This window comes from Salvelinus sp. IW2-2015, linkage group LG11, assembly GCF_002910315.2.
Source record: "Salvelinus sp. IW2-2015 linkage group LG11, ASM291031v2, whole genome shotgun sequence".
Taxonomy (NCBI): Eukaryota; Metazoa; Chordata; class Actinopteri; order Salmoniformes; family Salmonidae; genus Salvelinus; species Salvelinus sp. IW2-2015.
Window position 1 is genome coordinate 41600353 of NC_036851.1, and position 22678 is coordinate 41623030.

Here is a 22678-nt window from a genome sequence, read left to right on the forward strand (position 1 = left end):
TTCAATGTAAAGCCAAGTAGACTTTTATTTTACAGATTTAATGCATTTTCAGGTGGGCAGGTTCAGGACTCCTTCACAATCCATACAGTTCTGAGTCATCTTTCACACCAAAACATTGAGATGTGTTTAAAACACTTGTTTGCCCTTTACAACTTCTCAGTAAGACTGCTGAACCCCCCCCCCAAAAAAAAATCCGCTTCTGCTCCCCCAGCCCTCCTTCCTTCCTGGCAGTTCTGATGAGTCACTTAACATGGCAGGCTGCTAAGACCCATTAAATGAATGTCCTTTGACCAGTCAATTGGCTGCTGCAGGGTCGCGGAGAGGACAGCCTCTCCCCCAGCCTCTCACGCTAGCCTCACCCTCATGTGGGTGCTAACAAGCAAGCTAGGTCGTGCAACGTATAAACAGCCATTGTCAGCCAATCCAGTAGGGTTTGGAAGCTACGGTGCGCTTCGATTGGTCATTCGTGTCACGATATTGCAGAGGATTAGAATAGAAGTTYAGCTTTCCCCAACTTTAGTACCACCCTGTATAGCTCCCTCGGCCATGCTCGCGTCGCTCAAYGGTCCCCCTGCCCACTTTCTCTTGCTTTCCTTCCATTGAGAGTGAATGGCTTCCAATGTTTCCACACGCAATGCCGCTTCCTAGTGTAAACGCACTGTTAGTAGCAGTCTTTAAAAGGAGGAAGGAGGGAGCAGTGAGACGGACTAGACCATGGGAGTTGTGTGTAGCCTAGCATAAAAAAATTAAAAAAATAAAACCGAGCCATTCACTCAAGTTATTTGAGTGAGGCTCCAACAAAGTCACCATTTTGCTGGGAGTGGACCCTGTACTGTAGTAGTCTGCTGGGACTCATGAGTGTCAAGATTAGAGGTCGACCGATTAATTAGGGCCGATTTCAAGTAATCGGTATTTTTGGACACCGATTATTTTGTAATTTTTTTTACACCTTTATTTAATCTTTATTTAACTAGGCAAGTTAGTTAAGAACACATTCTTATTTTCAATGATAGTTGCCTCATTCAGGGGCAGAACGACAGATTTTTACTTTGTCAGCTCGGGGGATTCAATCTTGCAACCTTACAGTTAACTAGTCCAACACTCTAACCACCTGATTACATTGCACTCCACGAGGAGCTTGCCTGTTACGCGATTGCAGTAAGCCAAGGTAAGTTGCTAGCTAGCATTAAACTTATCTTATAAAAAAACAATCAATTAATCAATCATAATCACTAGTTAACTACACATGGTTGATGATATTACTAGTTTATCTAGCGTGTCCTGCGTTGCATATAATCGATGCGGTGCGTATCGTTGCTCCAATGTGTACCTAACCATAAACATCAATGCCTTTCTTAAAATCAATACACAGAAGTATATTTTTTAAACCTGCATATTTAGCTAAAAGAAATCCAGGTTAGCAGGCAATATTTACCAGGTGAAATTGTGTCACTTCTCTTGCGTTCATTGCACGCAGTCAGTGTATATGCAACAGTTTGGGCCACCTAATTTGCCAGAATTTTACGTAAATATGACATAACATTGAAGGTTGTGCAATGTAACAGGAATATTTAGACTTATGGATGCCACCCGTTAGATAAAATACGGAACGGTTTCATATTTCACTGAAAGAATAAACGTCTTGTTTTCGAGATGAGTTTCCGGATTCGACCATATTAATGACCTACGGCTCGAATTTCTGTGTCTTATTATGTTATAATTAAGTCTATGATTTGATAGAGCAGTCTGACTGAGCGGTGGTAGGCAGAAGCAGGCTCGTAAGCATTCATTCAAACCATACTTTTGTGCGTTTTGCCAGCAGCTCTTCGTTGTGCTTCAAGCATTGCGCTGTTTATGATTTCAAGCCTATAAACTCCCGAGATTAGGCTGGTGTAACCAATGTGAAATGGCTAGCTAGTTAGCGGGGTGCGCGCTAATAGCGTTTCAAACGTCACTCGCTCTGAGACTTGGAGTGGTTGTTCCCCTTGCTCTGCATGTGTAACGCTGCTTCGAGGGTGGCTGTTGTCGATGTGGTCCTGGTTCGAGCCCAGGTAGGAGCGAGGAGAGGGACGGAAGCTATACTGTTACACTGGCAATACTAACGTGCCTATAAGAACATCCAATAGTCAAAGGTATATGAAATACAAATGGTATAGAGAGAAATAGTCCTATAATTCCTATAATAACTACAACCTAAAACTTCTTACCTGGGAATATTGAAGACTCATGTTAAAAGAAACCACCAGCTTTCATATGTTCTCATGTTCTGAGCAAGGAACTTAAACGTTAGCTTTCTTACATGGCACATATTGCACTTTTTCTCTCTTCTCCAACACTTTCTTTTTGCATTATTTAAACCAAATTGAACATGTTTCATTATTTATTTGAGGCTAAATTGATTTTATTGATGTATTAAGTTAAAATAAGTGTTCATTCAGTATTGTTGTAACAGTCATTATTACAAATAAAACAAATAATACAAATCGGCATCGTTTTTTTTTTGGTCCTCCAATAATCGGTATCGGTGTCAAAAAATCATAATCTGTCGACCTCTAGTCAAGATGCTTCAGAGATCTCCAAATAAGTATTTTTCATGTCTACAAATCCCTCTAAAGCATGTTGAGCTCATGGTCCTTGCAGAGTTTGACTTTCAAACTGAAATGTAGTAACGATGGAATATAGTTTGAATTGTGACTGAAGAGGGCCTTCCTGTTTTAAAAAGTGACACTACCTCTGCTGCAGAGACCCATCCAACAGAAGCCCCAATCATATGACGACAGTACTATCAGACCTTACATCATGCACAAGAGTGCATCATCTTCAGTTTCTTACTTACAATTTTGGATTTGTTCCTTCCCACCCACTTGGAACGCAGAGAGAGAAAAAGTTCAAATAAGTACTAGAATGCTACCCCAAAACAGAAATGTCATCTTCCAGGGAACACATTTTATATCCTGTCTCCAGTATCAGTGTCTCATAAATAAAGGCTGAACCAGTATGCAGATATATACCAGAACAGTATTTCATTTTTTGGGGGACAAACATTCTAACACAGGTTTGTAAACATAATATTTCCCTTGAGCTCAAGACCTTGTTTATTAATGATATCATGAAATAAAGATGTTGATTTTCATCCTCAATCCATGCCTTCATCTGTCTGTCAAACTAAATCGGCATGAGTTGAATTCAAAAACTAAAACAGAAATGCTATTCGCAGTTCTTCCATAGTTCTGCTGCACTGACAAAACTGGAATCAAGGAGAAAATAATACATTTGTCTTCGTAATACAGATTTGTCCTCTAGTGGATGCATTAATTTATCAAACAGAACAGCCTGTTTTCCAGTAAATAAACTGGCGAAGAAACGCTCTAGTCCTTCCAGAGATTGGCTACTCTAGAACAGCCCCCCAATTACGAACACGAACCTTAGCCAGGTTGATCCTGAGTGCTCTGGCTAGTCAAACAAAAAAAAGACTACAGCAGCTTTTTCCCCAACATGCTTTCTATCCAACAACTTATTTGTCGGTCAACTTTCCAAATGTCGACAAAACAAAATACACTAGACAAGGTGGGATCTTTTTGTTTCAATAAAATTGATGTGAGAAATGGCGGTTGCCTTTATGCGCAAATATTGATATAACCATCATATCGATGTAAACTTGGGAGTCACGCAATCATATCATGTGGTCCTCCCACTACACCTCGGGAAAGCATACAGTTTATGCTACAGATGAAATAAGGTATTTACTTCACAGGCTGGTGAAAGTGCACAGTGATGAGCTTGATGCTCTTTTCCAATAAATATTGAGGGTCTTATTCTCGTAACAATGATCGATGCTTGGCTGCCGTTTGACAAATAAAAATAATAAAATCGCTCTCATGTAGGTAGCCTACTAGCACTGTATCTGCTAGCTGTTGGCTAGAGCGCACATGCCACTGCCAGTGGAACATTTCTCTGACAAAACCATCAGTAGTTGAAAATGCGATGGAAACCAACTAAACTTTTTTTTTTTTTTTTATTTATTTATTTTTTTTAAATGTGCACTACGTCATCACGCAGACTTTTATCCGCAACATGTCTGGTGGGAAAATGACTATTTCAGAATATTTGCAAGAAAATCGGTCATGAATTGGATGGAAACCTAGCTATTTTCTCACCCCCCCACGTGTTCCCCCCAAAATCTCTTACTCCCCCCATTTTACATAGCCGCCCACCCACACATTCACACACAAACCTCCCTGACCTTTGTATTCCCTTTTTGACCCCCCCCCCAGACACACACTTCATGCTGGTGTGTGTGAGACCTGTAGCCAGGTGGTTGTAATTCCCCCATGTAAACTAACACCTTAAGGCACCCTTTTGCACAGAGAACAGAAACACTGATGTTTCACAGGTTAGCGCCCCCCTGCTATCAGGGGACAATACTCCTAAATTTACCCCCCCCCCCATGGCCCTTATAACCCATACACACATATTGGTGTTGCGTCTCAATGGTCTAAAGTGGATTCCTCTCCATCTACTTCACCATGAAGGAAGAGGGTGAAGGGAAGATAAGCAACTTCTGACAATTGGGACGATACATTGGATTTTCTTTTTTTAAACTAGGCAAGTCCGTTAACAAATTCTTATTTACATTGACGGCTTACACCGGCCAAACCCGGACGACGCTGGACCAATTRTGCGCCGCCCTATGGGACTCTCAATCACAGCCAGTTGCAATACAGCCTAGATTTGAACCAGTGTCTGTAGTGATGCCTCTAGCACTGAGATGCAGTGTCTTAGACCACTGCGCCACTCATCCCGAGTGGCGTACCCTGTGCACTCCTCTCGTGTGCAAAATGGCTTCAGAAAGTCAAACACATAAGGCCCATGTTTTTTGCATTGGTTTCGGAAAATATAAACTTTTTAAACAATAAATCATGTGTGGACCACACACACATCTGAACAGTCCAAAATAAATACATCTCCCTTTTTWAAAAACTTAAATACAAGTATAATATTTTCTCTTCTTTAAAAAATAAGTTACATTTTTGGATAAAGTCCTTCGTAAGCAAGAAGTGTTAAGTATCCCCCCTACCCCCACACRCATGTAGTTCCCTTCCTCGTAGACCAGTGTTGTAGAATTGAAGAGGAGCTTCAGGAGAAACAATTACGAGAAGGGGGGCCAGCAGAGACAAGGGGGTCTGAATAAATAAAAGCCAGTTGAAACCCCCTTGCTCCGCACACCCCTTAAACCACCTCAAAACTGTGTGGTCTTGAAACTGGTGCTCTAGCTCCAGGATTGGGAACTGCGCTGGTCAAAGTCAGCGATGAGGTGCTTGATGTGGGCCAGCTTGTTATGCAGGTACTCGCAGCGCTGCTTCTCCACCTGGTAGTTTGGGCTGTGCTGCAGGGTGACACATACACAAAGAAATTAGACTCCATAATGTTACCTGATATGCAGTGTTTAGAGAGCCATTCATAACGTTTTTTTGGGGGGGTTGAATTACTGTTACTTGACCGCTCAACGTTCCGACGTCGTGTTTGGTTCATAAAACACAGTCCCTTGAACTGTACAGAATGCTTGTTTTGTTTGTCTGCCTCCCTGGACAGCTGTAACCAAGCTTAGCAAAGTCAATTAATCATCTAATGTTACTTACATTACTTACATTTATTTTTCCACTTCCCAACAATGCAGAGAGAAACAAATAAAAATAATTACACGAGGAATAAATTGAAAAATAAATAAATACACCAACAGAACACACCAGCAGCATACCACCCTGCATCCCACTGCTGGCTTGCTTCTGAAGCCAAGCAGGGTCGGTCCTGGTTGGGAGACCAGCTGCTGCTGGAAGTGGTGTTGGAGGGCCAGTAGGGGGCAGTCTTCTCTCTGGTCTAAGGAGATCCCAATGCCCTAGGGCAGTGAAGGGGACATTGCCCTGCATAGGGTGCAGTCTTTCAGATGGGACATTACACAGGTGTCCTGAATCTGTGGTCATAAAAAAATCCCATGGCACTTATCAATGACCCTGGGGTCAACACTCATACGATAARTTCCCAACCTAACCTCATTCCTAATTGGCATATCTCACTTCTCTCCACCTGAGAGCGGATGTGTGGTGAGCGTTCTGACAAAAATGGTTGCCGTGCATCACCCAGGTGGGTGCTACATATTGGTGGTGGATGAGGGGAGTTTCTCCCTACCATGTAAAGTTACAGAAAAGCGCTATATAAATCCAATGAATGATTAAGATTTAGCCTTGGTTAGCCCATTTTTAAAGTCATTAAAGGGATATGTCAGGATTTTGGCAATGAGGCCCTTTATCTATTTCCCTAGAGTCTGATAAACTTGTGTACACCATTTGTGTGTCTCAATGTCCAGTATGAAGTAAGTTCTAGGTAGTTTCGCAAACATGCTAGTAGATACCCATAGTCTTCCAGAAACTACCTCTAACATCCTTCATACTGGACAGACACAAAAATGGTATGCATGAGTTAATCTGACTCTGGAGAAATAGATAAAACGGCCTCATTGCCAAAATATCCCTTTAATATTTAGCTAATGTGGCCAGCGCTAATTACTAGCAAACTAATGCATAATGAGTACTTTAGCTAGCCAGCCAGCCCACCCTTTGGCTGTATTTGTATTTATTATGGATACCCATTAGCTGCTGCCAAGGCACTCTTCCTGGGCTCCAGCAAAATTAAGGCAATTATACATTTTTAAAATGCCCTCAGGCCTCTACTCTCACATATCTAATCTGTGTGTACATTTGTGTATAATGCGTATGTTATCGTGTGTTTGTATGCATGTGTCTATGTTTGTTTGTGTTGCTTCACAGTCCCCGCTGTTCCATAAGGTGTATTATCACATTTTAAATAACATTTTACTGGCACAAGTTACTTGGTGTAGTAGAGTTCCATGTAGTCATGGCTCTATGTAATACTGCGATTTTTGATGTACCGATTCCATGGCACATGGTTTATGAATTGACACGCAAAACAACGTCGGATTCAAAACTTCGAAATTTTAAATTATACAAAATTCTTGCAACCAATAGAATGTTATATATGGGGGATACAATCTTCCCAGCTCTGCAGAYTTTTCTGCAAAGAGGCAGAGTCATTAGATCATTTATTTTGGTACTGTCCATATGTAGCTCGTTTTTGGTCACAGGTCCAGCTGAAGATTTGCATCATTTACCAAGTACTAACGCTGCAGATAACAATACTGGGTGATTTGAAAAGTCAGTCAATCGATCAATAATATAAATCATTATTTTAGCAAAAATGTTTCTTTAAATTTACAATCTGTAGTAGCTATGAGAATAGAAAGGTTCAGTACTTTTGTGAAGCATCACAGCACAGTTGAAAAATATGGCAAATAGAAATCCAAAATGGATGGTGTGAAGAGATAGATGGGAGGGGTTGAATGGAGCTGAAGGGTGGGACTAATAACAACAAGATAACCATTGTAAAACATACGGTGTCTGAAAAATGTATAAAAGGTTCAGAAATTTTGTGAAATAGCACAGTTACAAATAGATGGATGCACATCAGAAATAGAGGAAGGACTAAAAACAAACAATATATAACTATTGTGTCTGTAAAATATGTATAATCTGAAGGTAGAAGCCTAAGTTTACAATTGGCTCATTCATCCCCCTCCTCTCCCCTAGGTCGTTGCTGCAAATGAGAACGTGTTCTCAGTCAACTTACCTGGTAAAATAATGGATAAATAAAAAATAAAAATAAAAAGTGTTACTGTTTATTAGTTTACTTCATTTTGGGGGGGGGGGGGTTGCAGGGAATAAAGGTATATTAAAAAAAAGTGTATATGCTTATATTTTGGGGGTAAATATATACAGTAGGGGGAACAAGTATTGGATACACTGCCGATTTTGCAGGTTTTCCTACTTACAAAGCATGTAGAGGTCTTGTAATTTTATCATAGTAACACTTCAACTGTGAGAGACGGAATCTAAAACAAAATCTAGAAAATCACTTGTATGATTTAAGTAATTAATTTGCATTTTATTGCATGACATAGAGTATTTGATACATCAGAAAAGCAGAACTTAAGTATTTGTACAGAAACCTTTGTTTGCAATTACAAAGATCATACGTTTCCTGTAGTTCTTGACCAGTTTGCACACACTGCAGCAGGGATTTCGGCCCACTCCTCCATACAGACTTCTCCAGATCCTTCAGGTTTTGGGCTGTCGCTGGCAATACGGACTTTCAGCTCCTCCAAATTTTCTATTGGGTTCAGTCTGGAGAGACTGCTAGGCACTCCAGGACATTGAGATGCTTCTTATGAGAGCCACTCCTTATGCCCCTGGCTGGCGTTCCGGGTCTGTCTGCGAAGACCCCAGCCACAAATAAAAACCCCATAGAATCTAGAACACCAGTTTCAATGCTTCTTCACTAGCGAAGAGTGTGCCTTGACAAGATCTCGCGAACAATGGCCCCATCCATCTCTCCCCTCAATACGTGCAGTTCGTCCTGTCCCCTTGCAGAAAAAGCATCACCCAAAGAATATGTTTCCACCTCCATGCTTCACGTAAGGTGGTGCTTGGGAGTACCATCCTTCTTCCTCAAACACGCGGGAGTTGGACCAAAAAAAGCTCTATTTTGTTCTCTAACCACATGACCTCTCCCTTCCACCTCTGGATCTCCAGGTGGTCATGCCAACTTCAAGCCTGGACACTGCTGAGCAGGGGGACCTTGTCCGTGCAGATTTTAATCCATTGACGCCCTAGTTCTTACTAAGTTTTCTAAGACTGTGGTCCCAGCTCTCTTCAGGTCATGACCAGGCCTGCGTTGTATCTGGCTATCCCTCACCTTCTCATTATCTTGATGCCCACGAGGTGATGCATCTTTGCATGGGACACCCAGACGAGGATGATTGACTCATCTTTGAACTTCTTCCATTTTCTAATAATTGCGCCAACAGTTGTTGCCTTCTCACCAAGCTGCTTGCCTATTGTCCTGTAGYCCATCCCAGCCTTGTGCAGGTCTACAATTTTATCCCTGATGTCCTTACACAGCTCTCTGGTCTTGGCCATTGTGGAGAGGTTGGAGTCTGTTTGATTGAGTGTGTGGACAGGTGTCTTTTATACAGGTAACGAGTCAAACAGGTGCAGTTAATACCGGTAATGAGTGGAGAACAGGAGGGCTTCTTAAAGAAAAACTAACAGGTCTGTGAGAGCCGGAATTGTTACTGGTTGGTAGGTGATCAAATACTTATGTCATGCAATAAAATGCAAATTAATTACTTAAAAATCATACAATGTGATTTTCTGGATTTTTGTTTTAGATTCCGTCTCTCACAGTTGAAGTGTACCTATGATACAAATTACAGACTTCTACATGCTTTGTAAGTAGGAAAACCTGCAAAATCGGCAGTGTTTCAAATACTTGTTCTCCCCACTGTATATGGGGGATTGGAAATGATGCAGACAATTACATTGATGGAAGCAACAATCTATCCGCAATATTAAAGCTGATTCCACCCCTTAAAAAKATCAAATAAATACTGTGCGCCTCCCATAGCCTGTTCTGGACTTGGGAACTGTGAAGAGACCTCTGGTGGCATGTTTTGTGGGGCATGGTTGTCCGAGCTGTGTGCCAGTAGTTCAAACAGACAGTGCATTCAACACCGCTCACAAATACAAGCAGTGAGGAAGTTAAATCTCTCCTCCACTTTGAGCCAGGAGAGATTGCCATGCATAGTTGGATGTACACAGAGAGCTAACATTACAAGGGCAAGCCGTGATGCCCTGTTCGGAGCCAATTGCAATTTTCCTAAGTCCCTCTGTGGCACCTGACCACACGACTGAACATTATTCATTACCAGATTTAGTTGAGGTTTACTGAATGATTTGTCCCAAATACAATGCTTTCAGTTTTTGAAAAATGTATGACTAACTTATTCCTTGCCACCCATTCTGAAWCTAACTGTTAAGTGTTGCTGTCACATCAGTCGCTRTGGTAGCTGACGTGTACAGTGCTGAGTCACCCGCATACATAGACAGACTGGCATGTCATTAGTAAAGATTGAAAAAAGGGACCTAGACAGCTGCCCTGAGGAATTCCTGATTCTACCTGGATTTTTTTGGAGGCTTCCATTAAAAGAACGCCCTCTGTGTACTGTTAGACAGGTAACTCTTTATCCAAAATATAGCAGGGGGTGTAAATCCATAATATCAAAAGCCGCACTGAAGTCTAACAGCCCCCAATCTTTTTATCATCAATTTCTCTCAGCTAATCAGTCATTTGTGTAAGTGCTGTGCTTGTTGAATGTCCTTCCCTATAAGCGTGCTGAAAGTCTGTTGTCAATTTGTTTACTGTAAAATAGCATTGTATCTGGGTCAAACACAATTCTTTACAAAGGAATACTAAGGGTTGGTAACAGGCTGATTACTGGCTCAAATAGTCGACCAAAGGGGCCTTTACTATTCTTAGGTAGGGGAATAACTTTTGCYTSCCTTCAGGCCTGAGGGCACACACTTTCTAGTAGACTTCAATCGAAAATATGGCAAATAGGGGTGGCAATATCATCCGCTATTATCCTCAAGAAATGTTCATTCCAAGTTGTCAGTCCCCAGTGGCTTGTCATTGTTGATAGACAATTTTTTCACCTCTTCCATACTTACTTTACGGAATTCAAAATTACAATGCTAGACTTATAATAATTTATAATTGGTCAGATATCATAATTTGGTCAGATATAGGTCAGYGTCTGTTGCTGGCATGTCATGCCTAAGTTTGCTAATCTTTCCAATTAAAAAAAATCATTGAAAGTAGTCGGCAATATCAGTAGGTTCTGTGATGAATGAGCCATCTGATTCATTGAATGATGGAGCGAAGTTTGGCTTTTTGCGAAAAATGTAATTTAAGGTACTCCAAAGCTTTTTACTAGCATTCTTTGTCATTTATCTTTGTTTTGGTGTAGTTTCTTCTTTAAATTCAGTTTAGGTCACATGATTTCTAAATTTGCACTGTTTGCCAATCAGTTGTACAGCCAGACCTATTTGCCATCTCTTTCAACCATACACTTTTTAAATTCCTCAATCCACTGGGATTTAAGTTCAATCATTTTCTTAATAGGTGCATGCTTATTAGTAACTGGGATAAGCAATTTCATAAATGTGTCAAGGGCAGTGTTCTGGTTGCTCGTCATTACACACTACGAACCAACAAATATTCTTCACAACATAGGAATCACTACAAATGTCTTGTATGACCTCATTCACAATATTAGGCCCAGCCTTAGGAACTTTGGTTTTCCTAGATATGGCTACTATATTGTGATCACTACATCAATGGATTTGGATACTTCTTTCAAACAAATTTCTGCAGCATTAGTAAAGAGATGATCAATACATGTTGATGATGTCATTCCTGTACTGTTTGTAACTACCCTGGTAGGTTAATTGATAACCTGAACCWGGTTGCGGGCACTAGTTAAAGTTTGAAGCTTTCTCTTGAGTGGGCAGCCTGATGAAAGCCAATCAATATTTAAAATCACCCAGAAAGTACACCCCTCTATTGGTATGACACACATAATCAAGCATTTCACAAGTTATTCAGATACTGACTGTTAGCCCTTGGTGGTCTATAGCAGCATCCCACCAGAATGGGCTTTAGGTGAGACAAATGAACCTGTAGCCATATTACTTCAACGGTATTTAACATGAGATCCTCGCTAAGCTTTACAGGAATGTGGTTCTGAATTTAAAAAACAGCCACACCTCCACCTTTGGCATTTCTGTCTTTTCAATAGGTCTTACGACCATGTATTGCTAACCCCTGGATAAAAGGTATTATCTAAGTGAGTTTCAGAGATTGTCAGAATATGAATGTCATCTGTTAATAGCAAAATAATTGATTTAATGAACCTTGTTTCTTAAGCTACATATGTTAATGTGGGCTATATTTAAACACTTTCTGGGACGTTTAATGGGTTTTCTTGCTTTAATGGGAAACTTAGCAGAGGTAGACATGTTCAGGTTATTTTTATTAGTGCAGGGTGAGCTGCACACAATGGACTTCCTAATTGGGCACACCAACTCCATGCTAACAGTATTACTCTTATTCATAGGCATATGATTACTGCATACAATAGCTGTAGGATCAGCAGAGGCATTTAGGGCAGTAAGAGATTTCTAACGATCAATTAGCCGTTTAAAATATAATAAAACTTGGATTAGCTAACACAACGTGCCATTGGAACACAGGAGTGATGGTTGCTGATAATGGGCCTCTACGCCTATGTAGATATTCCATTMGAAAATCAGCCGTTTCAAGCTACAATAGTCATTTACAACATTGTCTACACTATTTCTGATCAATTTGATGTTATTTTAAAATGGACAAAAAAGTGCTTTTCTTTAAAACAAGCAATTTCCTAAGTGACCTCAAACTTTTGAACGCTAGTGTAGCTAGTGATTAGTGTCATTGCTAATTTATACCACATGTACAGTACATTCGGGAAGTATCCAGACCCCTTGACTTTTTCCAACTTTGTTACATTACAGCCTTATTCTAAAATGTCCCCTCATCAATCCACACACACACACAATGACAAAGCAAAAATGGAAATCACATTTACATAAGTATTCAGACCCTTTACTCAGTACTTTGTTGAAGCACCTTTGGCAGCGATTAGAGCCTTCAGTCTTCTTCGGTATGACGCGATAAGCTTGGCACACCTGTATTTGGGGACTTCCTCCCATTCTTTTCTGCAGATCCTCTCAAGCTCTTTTAGGTTGGATGGGAAGTGTCGCCGCACAGCTACTTTCAGGTCTCTCCATAGATGTTCGATCAGGTTCAAGTCCGGGCCACTCAAGGACATTGTCCCGAAGCCACGCCTGCGTTGTCTTGCCTGTGTGCTTAGGTTCGCTGTCTATCTGTTGGAAGGGTGACCCTTCGCCTCAGTCAGGTCTTGAGCGCTCTGGAGCAGGTTTTCATTAAGGATCTCTGTACTTTGCTCCGTCCATCTTTCCCTCGATCCTGACTAGTCTCCCATTCCCTGCCACTGAAAAACATCCCCACAGCATGCTGCTGCCACCACCATGCTTCAACATAGGGATGGTGCCAGCATACCTCCAGACGGGACACTTGGCATTCAGTCCAAAGAGTTCAATCTTGAATTCATTAGACCAGAGAATCTTGTTTCTCATGGTCTGAGAGTCTTTAGGTGCCTTATGGCAAACTCCATGCGAGCTGTCATGTGCCTTTTACTGAGGAATGGCTTCTGTCTGGCCACTACCATAAAGGCATGATTGGTGAATCTCTGTAGAGATGGTTGTCCTTCTGGAAGATTCTCCTGTCTCTACAGAGAAACTCTGGAGCTCTGTCAGAGTGACCATCGGGTTCTTGGTCACCTCCCTGACCAAGGACCTTCTCCCCCGATTGCTTAGTTTGGCAGGGCGGCCAGCTCTAGGAAGAGTCCTGGTGGTTCCAAACTTCTTCTATTTAGGAATGGAGGCCACTGGGTTCTTGGGGACCTTCAATGCTGCAGAAATGTTTTGGTACCCTTCCCCAGATCTGTGCCTCGACACAATCCTGTCTCGGAGCTCTACGGACAATTCCTTTGACCTCATGGCTTGGTTTTTGCTCTGACATGCACTGTCAACTGTGGGACCTTAAATAGACAGATATGCCTTTCCAAATCATGCCCAATCAATTGAATTTATCAGAGGTGGATTCCGAACAAATTGTAGAAACATGTCAAGGACGATCAATGGAAACAGGATGAACCGGAGCGCAATTTCGAGTCTCATAGCGAAGGGTCTGAAAACTTATGTAAAGGTATAATATATATATTTTTTTTACCCCTTTCTCTCCCCAATTCCGTGGAATCCAATTGGCAGTTAATGTCTTCTCATCGCTGGAACACCTGTACGGTCTCGGGAGAGGCGAAGGTCGAGAGCCGTGCGTCCTCCGAAACACCACCCAACCGCACTGCTTCTTGACACAATGCCTACTTAACCCGGAAGCCAGCTGCACAAATGTGTCAGGAAGAAACACCATACACCTGGCGACCGTGTCAGCGTGCACTGCGCCCGGCCAGCCACAGGAGTCCCTAGTGCACGATGGGACAAGGACATCCCTGATGGCCAAAACTTCCCCTAACCCGGACGACGCTGGGCCAATTGTGCGCTGCCCCATGGGTCTCCCGGTCGCGGTTGGCTATGACAGAGCCTGGACTCAAACCCAGAATCTCTAGTGGTACAGCTAGCACAGCAGTACTTTTTTTTGTATAATTTTATAAAAACCTGTTTTCGCTGTGTCATTATGGCGTACTGTGTATAGATTGATGAGCAAAAATGTTTTATGTAATCAATTTTAGAATAAGGCCATAACGTAACAAAATGTGGAGAAAGTCAAGTGGTCTGAATTCCTTCCGAATGCACTAAGTGTGTAATGCAAAGACGCAAAATGGCTATGCTGNGCCATAACGTAACAAAATGTGGAGAAAGTCAAGTGGTCTGAATTCCTTCCGAATGCACTAAGTGTGTAATGCAAAGACGCAAAATGGCTATGCTGCGTAGTTGCATCACAAAAACAAGTGCTTGACCCAAAATTGGGTCTTGATGCAACTACGCAAGGAAACACTATTTTGCCTAGCAAATTCAGTTTTACACACATTAGCTAGCTAATTGACTAAGTTTGCTATTTAAGTATTTGTTTTACTTACTAGTCTCATTTTGTTGTACTCTTTCACCACGTCTTCATGTACCTCCTGCAAAAGTTGAAAAACGTTGCTTTCATTTACATGAGCATGTGTTCCATTGAGACCAGACTTTAAATCTGACCTGGTACTCTTTGGTGTAGACCTAGTTGTTATATGACCTGAGGGGTATACTACAAAGCAGGATCAATGAGGTAGCCAGCTAAATTTGTCTAAATATTCTTAATTATATATATTTTTTGAAAGACAAGCTTGAAAATGGACATGGTATAATTGACTCAACAACCAAAAATGCATACAGTGCCTTCAAAGTAATCATACTAGGTCTTCAAGGGTCCAAAAAGTTGGACCCATTTTGAAATGGACCTGGGTCTTTCCCACCCAGACCCGATATGCATTATTAAAATACTACTTTTTTTTTATAGAGACCTGGTCGGATCCAGACCCGGTCCGATCAGAGTGCGGGAAGCAGAATATGTATTTTAAGCTACTTTATTAAAATCGGAGCTGATAAAGCCCGAGAGGAAGGAGATAGGTGTAGCTCTAGCAGGCGGGGGAAGGGCTATACTGTGAGCGAGTGACACGGGGAGCAGGGTGGAAGAGACAGCAACCAACCAGGCCGACTCACGCTACAGTAGACTAATAGCTATCATAGCTAGGTTATTTATCATCAAATATGATTATGTAGTATGTCTTGATTGCATCAAACTGGGAAAAGCTAGTTATACTAGCTAGGCTAATTGAGTCTGCAGTGCATGCGCATTCTCAGCCTATAGTTTCAAATAAAAAGTCTGAATTAATTTTTAAAAGTCCATTGGGAGACAGAGGGTTCTAAGCTGACATATGGAATTGTTTTAAGATAGCTATATGATCCATAGTCATACTATTCGATTTGGAATTTCAGGACTTTAGGTAAAGACATTTTTTATTTTTTATTTTAAATAGAAATTTCGTCAAATATTGAATTTGGCCTTTACTACTATAGCCCAGAAAAACATTGAATAACATTCATAAACAGAAAAAGGTTAAAAAAAATAACAAGGTTTTGAAGTGTTTGTCCTATATTTAGGATATAAAAAAGCTGAGGAAATATATTTTTTATAAAAAAAAATTACACAAAAACAATGTCCTTTTTTCAGGACCCTGTCTCTCAAAGAATTTGTACAAAACCAAATAACTTCACAGATCTTCATTGTAAAGGGTTTAAACACTGTTTCCCATGCTTGTTCAATGAACCATAAACAATTAATGAACATGCACCTGTGGAATGTCGTTAAGACACTAACAGCTTACAGACAATAGGCAATTAAGGTCACAGTTATGAAAACTTAGAACACAAAAGAGGCCTTTCTACTGACTCTGAAAAACACCAAAAGAAAGATGCCCAGGGTCCCTGCTCATCTGCGTGAACGTTCCTTAGGCATGCTGCAAGAAGGCATGAGGACTGCAGACGTGGCCAGGGCAATAAATTGCAATGTCTTTCTGTGAGACGCCTAAGACAGCTCTACAGGGAGACAGGACGGACAGGATCGGTACATCTGAACATCACACCTGCGGGACAGGTACAGGATGGCAACAACAACTGCCTGCGTTACACCAAGAACGCACAATCCCTCCATCAGTGCTCAGACTGTCCGCAATAGGGTGGACTGAGGGCTTGTAGGCCTGTTGTAAGGCAGGTCCTCACCAGACATCACCGGCAACAACGTCGCCTAATGGCACAAACCCACCATCGCTGGACCAGACAGGACTGGCAAAGAGTGCTCTTCACTGACGAGTCAAGGTTTTGTCTCACCAGGGGTGATGGTCGGATTCGTGTTTATCGTCAAAGGAATGAGTGTTACACCGAGGCCTGTACTCTGGAGCGGGATCGATTTGGAGGTGGAGGGTCCGTCATGCTGTGTCACAGCATCATCGGACTGAGCTTGTCATTGCAGGCAATCAACGCTGTGCGTTACAGGGAAAACATCCTCCTCCCTCATGTGGTACCCTTCCTGCAGGCTCATCCTGACATGACCCTCCAGCATGACAATGTCACCAGCTATACTGCTCGTTCTGTGCTTGATTTCCTGCAAGACAGGAATGTCAGTGTTCCGCCATGGCCAGCGAAGAGCCCGGATCTCAATCCCATTGAGCACGTCTGGAACCTGTTGGATCGGAGGGTGAGGGACATTCGCCCCAGAAATGTCCAGGAACTTGCAGGTGCCTTGGTGGAAGAGTTGGTTAACATCTCACAGCAAGAACTGGCAAATCTGGTGCAGTCCATCAGGAGGAGATGCACTGCAGTACTTAATGCTCTGGTGGCCACACCAGATACTGACTGTTACTTTTGACCCCCCCCCCCTCCCCTTTTGTTCAGGGACACATTATTCCACATCTGTGGAACTTGTTCAGTCTCTCCCTCTCCATTTTTTATTTTACATGTATTTAACCCCTTCTTTTTGGGACTAAAAACGGTCTCATATACTTCCATTAATGTTTTCAACTGGTACTGGGGGACCTTCAGACGAGTCTTGTGAGGCCTGTGGGTGTCCTAGAGCAAGCCTCTGGCTTGGCGGACTCACTTAGCACAAATGCATCTTTTGTAAGTGTTGGAGTGTGCCCTTGGTTATCCTTAAATTTTAAAAACAAGAAAATGGTGCTGTCTGCTTTGCTTAATATAAGGCATTTTAAGTGATTTATACTTTTACTTTTGATACTTAAGTATATTTAAAACCAAATAATTTTACCCATGTAGTATTTTACTGGCTGACTTACTTGAGAAACTTTCTATTAAAAAGGCATCTATACTGTTTTCTCAAGTATGACAATTGGGTACTTTTTCCATCACTGCATGTTTGTGAGAGTCTCATCAAGTTAGTAGGCGCTAAGGATGATTTTGATAACTTATGATTGGCCAACAACAAGCTACACACCCAACTCATGAAAAAGCAAGAGCATCAACATAAAATATCTAATTTCTCTCTCCCCCTCTACTGCAGCAGTCTCGTTCGGATCTGTACGGGCCCTTCCAGACAAGTCAGTTCAAATTACACATACCTGAGACAATCATATTAGATCCAATCCAGACCCGTGACATTTATAATTCTGGATCCGGACCAGTTCAGGTATTTAGGTAAATGTGGATCCGTGAAGACCTCTAATTTACACCCCTTGACTTCATACCCCTTACATTTCACAGCTTGAATTCAAAATGGATTATTTCTCTCAGAGATCGACACACACATAATACCCCATAACGACAGAGTGAAAACATGCAAAAAATGTTTAGCCAATTAACTGAAAATGAAATACATAAATCTATATTTACATAAGTATTCACACCCCTTTGCTATGATGCTCCAAATTGAGATCCAGTGCATCCAATTTCCTTTGATTATCCTTGAGATGTCACTACAACTTGGAGTACATCTGTGGGCAATTCAATTGTTTAGACATGATTTAGAAAGAAACACACGTCTAAAATAAAAAAAGGTTAGAGCAGAAACTATACCATTGAGATCTACGAACAGTTCCTTGGATTTCAAGATAGAATTGTGATGAGGCATCAATCTGGGAAAATGTTTAAAACAATTTCTAGAATGTTGAAGTACAGTGGTCTACATCATTGGGAAATTGAAAAAAAATATGGAACTACACAGACTCCGCATAGAGCTGGCCATCTGACCAAACTGAGCAACCAGGCAAGAAAGACCTTGGTCAGGGAGATAACCAAGTACACAATGACCACCCTGACAGAACTACAGAGTTCCTTGGCTGAGATGGGAGAACCTGCCAGAAGGACAATCTACAGCACTTCACCAATCTGGGCTTTATGAAAGAGTGGCCAGACAGAAGCCAGTCCTGAGAAAAAGGCACGACTGGAGTATGCAAAAAGGCCAGTGAAAGACACCGATCATAAAGGCAAAAGATTATGGTAAAAAGTTTATCTTTGGTCGAACACAAAGCATTACGTCTGGAGAAAACCTGGCACAGCTCATCACCTGTCAAACACCGTCCCTACCGTCAGGCATGATGGTGGCAGCATCATTCTATAGGGATGCTTTTCAGCGGCAGGGACTGGATGGATGGCGGGAACAATGAATGGAGCCAAACTCTTAAATATCCAGATTGCCTCGTCACTTTTACACCTACATAATGTTTATACACTGTATTACCCCGTACCACTGCACATTGACTCGGTACTGATACCTTGTATAGCCTCGTTATTGTTATTTTATTGCGTTAAATATTTACAACAACGGTAGTCTTCACCTGTTGTATTCGGCACATGTGACCAGATCTTGACGAGATCCTGCTTCAGAATGCAAGTGACTGGGGCGAAGATTTACGTTCCAACAGGAAAATGACCAAAGCATAATGAAATGGGTTTCCATGGCCGTGCAGCCACACAAGCCTAACATCACCATGCCCAATACAAAGTGCTGGCTGGAGTGGTGTAAATCTCACCGCCATTGGACTCTGGAGCAGTGGAAACGTATTCTCTGGAGTGATGGATCACGCTTCACCATCTGGCCGTCCGACAGATGAATCTGGTTTGGCGGATGCCAGGAGAATGCTACCTGCCCGAATGCATAGTGCCAACTGTAAAGTTTGGTGGAGGAGGAATAATGGTCTGGGGCTGTTTTTCGTGGTTTGGGCTAGGCCCCTTAGTTCCAGTGAAGGGAAATCTTAACGTAAAAGCATAAAATTACATTCTAGACGATTCTGTGCTTCCAACGTTGTGGCATCAATTTGGGGAAGGCCCTTTCCTGTATCAGAATGACAATGCCCCAGCGCACAAAGCGAGGTCCATACAGAAATAGTCTGTCGAGATCGGTATGGAAGAACTTGACTGGCCTGAACAGAGCCCTGACCTCAACCCCATTGAATACCTTTGGAATGAATTGGAACACAGACTGTGAGCCAGGGCTAACCGACCAACATCAGTGCCTGACCTCACTAATGCTCGTGGCTGAATGGAAGCAAGTCCCCGCATCCATGTTCCAACATCTAGTGGAAAGCCTTCTCAGAAGAGTAGAGGCTATTTTAAGGCGAAAGGGGGGGGGGGGGGTTAACAACTCCATTTAAGGCCCATGATTTTGGAATGAGATGTTCGACAACCAGGTCCACAACACATGACAAAGTATTAATTTACAACATTTCTAAAAGCATGTTTTCACTTGTCATTATGGGAATTGTGTAGATGGGTTAGAAAAAACAAACGTAATCCATTTTGAATTCAGGCTCCAACAACAAAATGTGGAATAAATCAAGGGGTGTGAATACTTCTGAAGAAACTGTATCAGCTTGGAGAAAGACATGCTCAGATACCAGGCACTGTAAATCAAGATCTCAGCGAACACTGCCTCATTGCCTGCATCCGTAATGGTCTGCGACCAACACCACCCCTCATCACTGTCAAACGCTCCTAAAACACTTCTGCGAGCAGGCTTTCTAAATCGACCTGGCCGGGGTATCCTGAATGACATTGACCTCATCCCATCAGTAGATGATGCCTGGCTATTCTTTAAAAGGCCTTCCTCACTTAAAATACATCCCCCATTCAAAAATGTAGAATGAGAATAGAATATCTATGGTTCACTCCAGACCTGTCTGCCTTTGACCAGCACAAAAACATCCTGTGGCGTTCTGCATTAGCACGAATAGCCCCGTGATATGCAACTTTTCAGGGAAGTTAGGAACAAATATACAGGCAGTTAGGAAAGCTAAGGCTAGCTTTTTCAAACAGAAATTTGCATCCTGTAGTACTAACTCAAAAAAATTCTGGGACACTGTAAAGTCCATGGAGAAAAAGACACCTCCTCCCAGCTGCCCACTGCTCTGAGGCTAGAAAACACTGTCACCACCGATAAATCCACTATAATTGAGAATTTCAATAAGCATCTTCTCGGCTGGCCATGCTTTCCACCTGCTCTATCCCTACCCCGGTCAACTGCCCGGCATCCTCCACAGCAACCTGCCAAGCCCCCACCATATCCCCTTACCAATCCAGAGAGCTGATGTTCTGAAAGGCTGCGAAATCTGGACCCCTACAAATCAGCCAGGCTAGACAATCTGGACCCTCTCTTTCTAAAATGATCTGCCGAAATTGTTGCAACCCCTATTACTAGCCTGTTCAACCTCTTTCGTATCGTCCGAGATTCCCAAAGATTGGAAAGCTTCCGGCGTCATCCCCCTCTTCAAAGGGGAGACACTTCAGACCCAAACTGCTACAGACCTATATCTATCCTACCCTGTCTTTCTAAGGTCTTCGAAAGCCAAGTTAACAAACAGATTACCGACCATTTCGAATCCAACAGTACCTTCTCCGCTATGCAATCTGGTTTCAGAGCTGGTCATGGGCACTCAGCCACGCTCAAGGCCTAAACGACTTTAACCGCCATCGATAAGAGACATTACGTGCAGCCGTATTCATCGACCTGGCCAGAGGCTTGACTCAATCAATCACCACATTCTTATGGGCAGACTCGACAGCCTGGGTTTCTCAAATGACTGCCTCGCCTGGTTAACAACTACTTCTCTGATAGAGTTCAGTGTGTCAAATCGGAGGGCCTGTTGTCCGACCTCTGGCAGCCTCTATGGGGGTGCCACAGGGTTCAATCCTCGGGCCGACTCTCTTCTCTGTATACATCAATGATGTTGCTCTTGCTGATGGCAATTCTCTGATACACCTCACGCAGACGACACCATTCTGTATACCTCTGGCCCTTCTTTGGACACTTAACTAACCTCCAGACGAGCTGCAATGCCATACAACTCTCCTTCCGTGGCCTCCAACTGCTCTTAAAACGCAGTAAAAACTAAATCCATGCTATTCAACCGATCACTGCCCGCACCTGCTCGCCCATCCAGCATTACTACTCTGGAGGCTCTGACTTAGAATACGCGGACAACTACATACCCTAGGTGTCTGGTAGACTGAACTCCTTCCAGACCACATTAAGCATCTCCAATCATAAAAAATTAAATCAGAATGGCTTCCTATATCACAAAACAGCATCCTTCACTCAGCTGCAACATACCCTTTTAAAACTGACCATCCTAACGACCTCAACTTCGTGATGTCATCTATAAAATAGCCTCCAACACTCTACACAACAACGGATGCAGTCTATCACAGTGCACCTTGTTTTGTCACCAAGCCCCATACACTACCCACCATAGTGTACCTGTCCGCTCTCGTTGGTTGGCCCATCTACCTACCTCACCCCATACTGTTATTATTTTCTTCCTCCTTTGCACCCCATATCTCATTGCACATCTCTCTCGCATACTACTATTCCAGTGTTTAATTGCTATATGTAATCACTTCGCCACATGGCCTATTTAGCCTAACCCTTATCTTACCTCATTTGCACTCACTGTATATATACTTTTTGTTCTTTTCTCTACTGTATATTGACTATGTTTTGTTATTCCAGGTGTAACTCTGTTTTGTATGTGCGAATTGCTATGCTTTATCTTGGCCGGGTCACAGTTGCAAATGAGAACTTGTTCCAACTAGCCTACCTGGTTAAATAAAAGTGAAATAAAAAAAGTATCAAATTTAGCTTTCTAAATAACCAGAAATCAAAGTAATTCTGGGTGTTTAATGAAAGTGCTAACTCATTGAACCTGCATTGTAGTATACCCTAAGTATGTGCATAGCTTGTTGTATTTTGACCTGGTACCTGGTGGTTAGTCTGTATTTGACCTGGTGTTCTGTGTGTAGTTTGTTAATCTGACCTGGTACTCTCTGGTGCCAGGCGGCAGCCCCTGCCTCGAGCGTCTAGCTGGGTGAAGTGGCGAGTGATCTCTCCACACGGGCATGCAGGATGCGGTACCCCTATACTCGGCTTGAAGTTGTCCTTGTAAATCTGCCTTGGTCATGGACACCACTGCCATGTACTTACTGTAGGGGACAGCAGCACAGGACGTGATCAGGAAACTCACACAACGTGCCATCAATTGTATTTGAGAGGGCTAAAAGGGGGTACCATCCCAAACAAGGTT

At 42.3% G+C, this 22678-nt stretch overlaps 1 pseudogene; it reads right to left on the minus strand.

Moving 5' to 3' along the window:
- Positions 1–22570, minus strand: LOC139022547 (RNA polymerase II elongation factor ELL2-like; annotated as a pseudogene).
- Between the last annotated feature and the right edge of the window lie 108 nt (positions 22571–22678).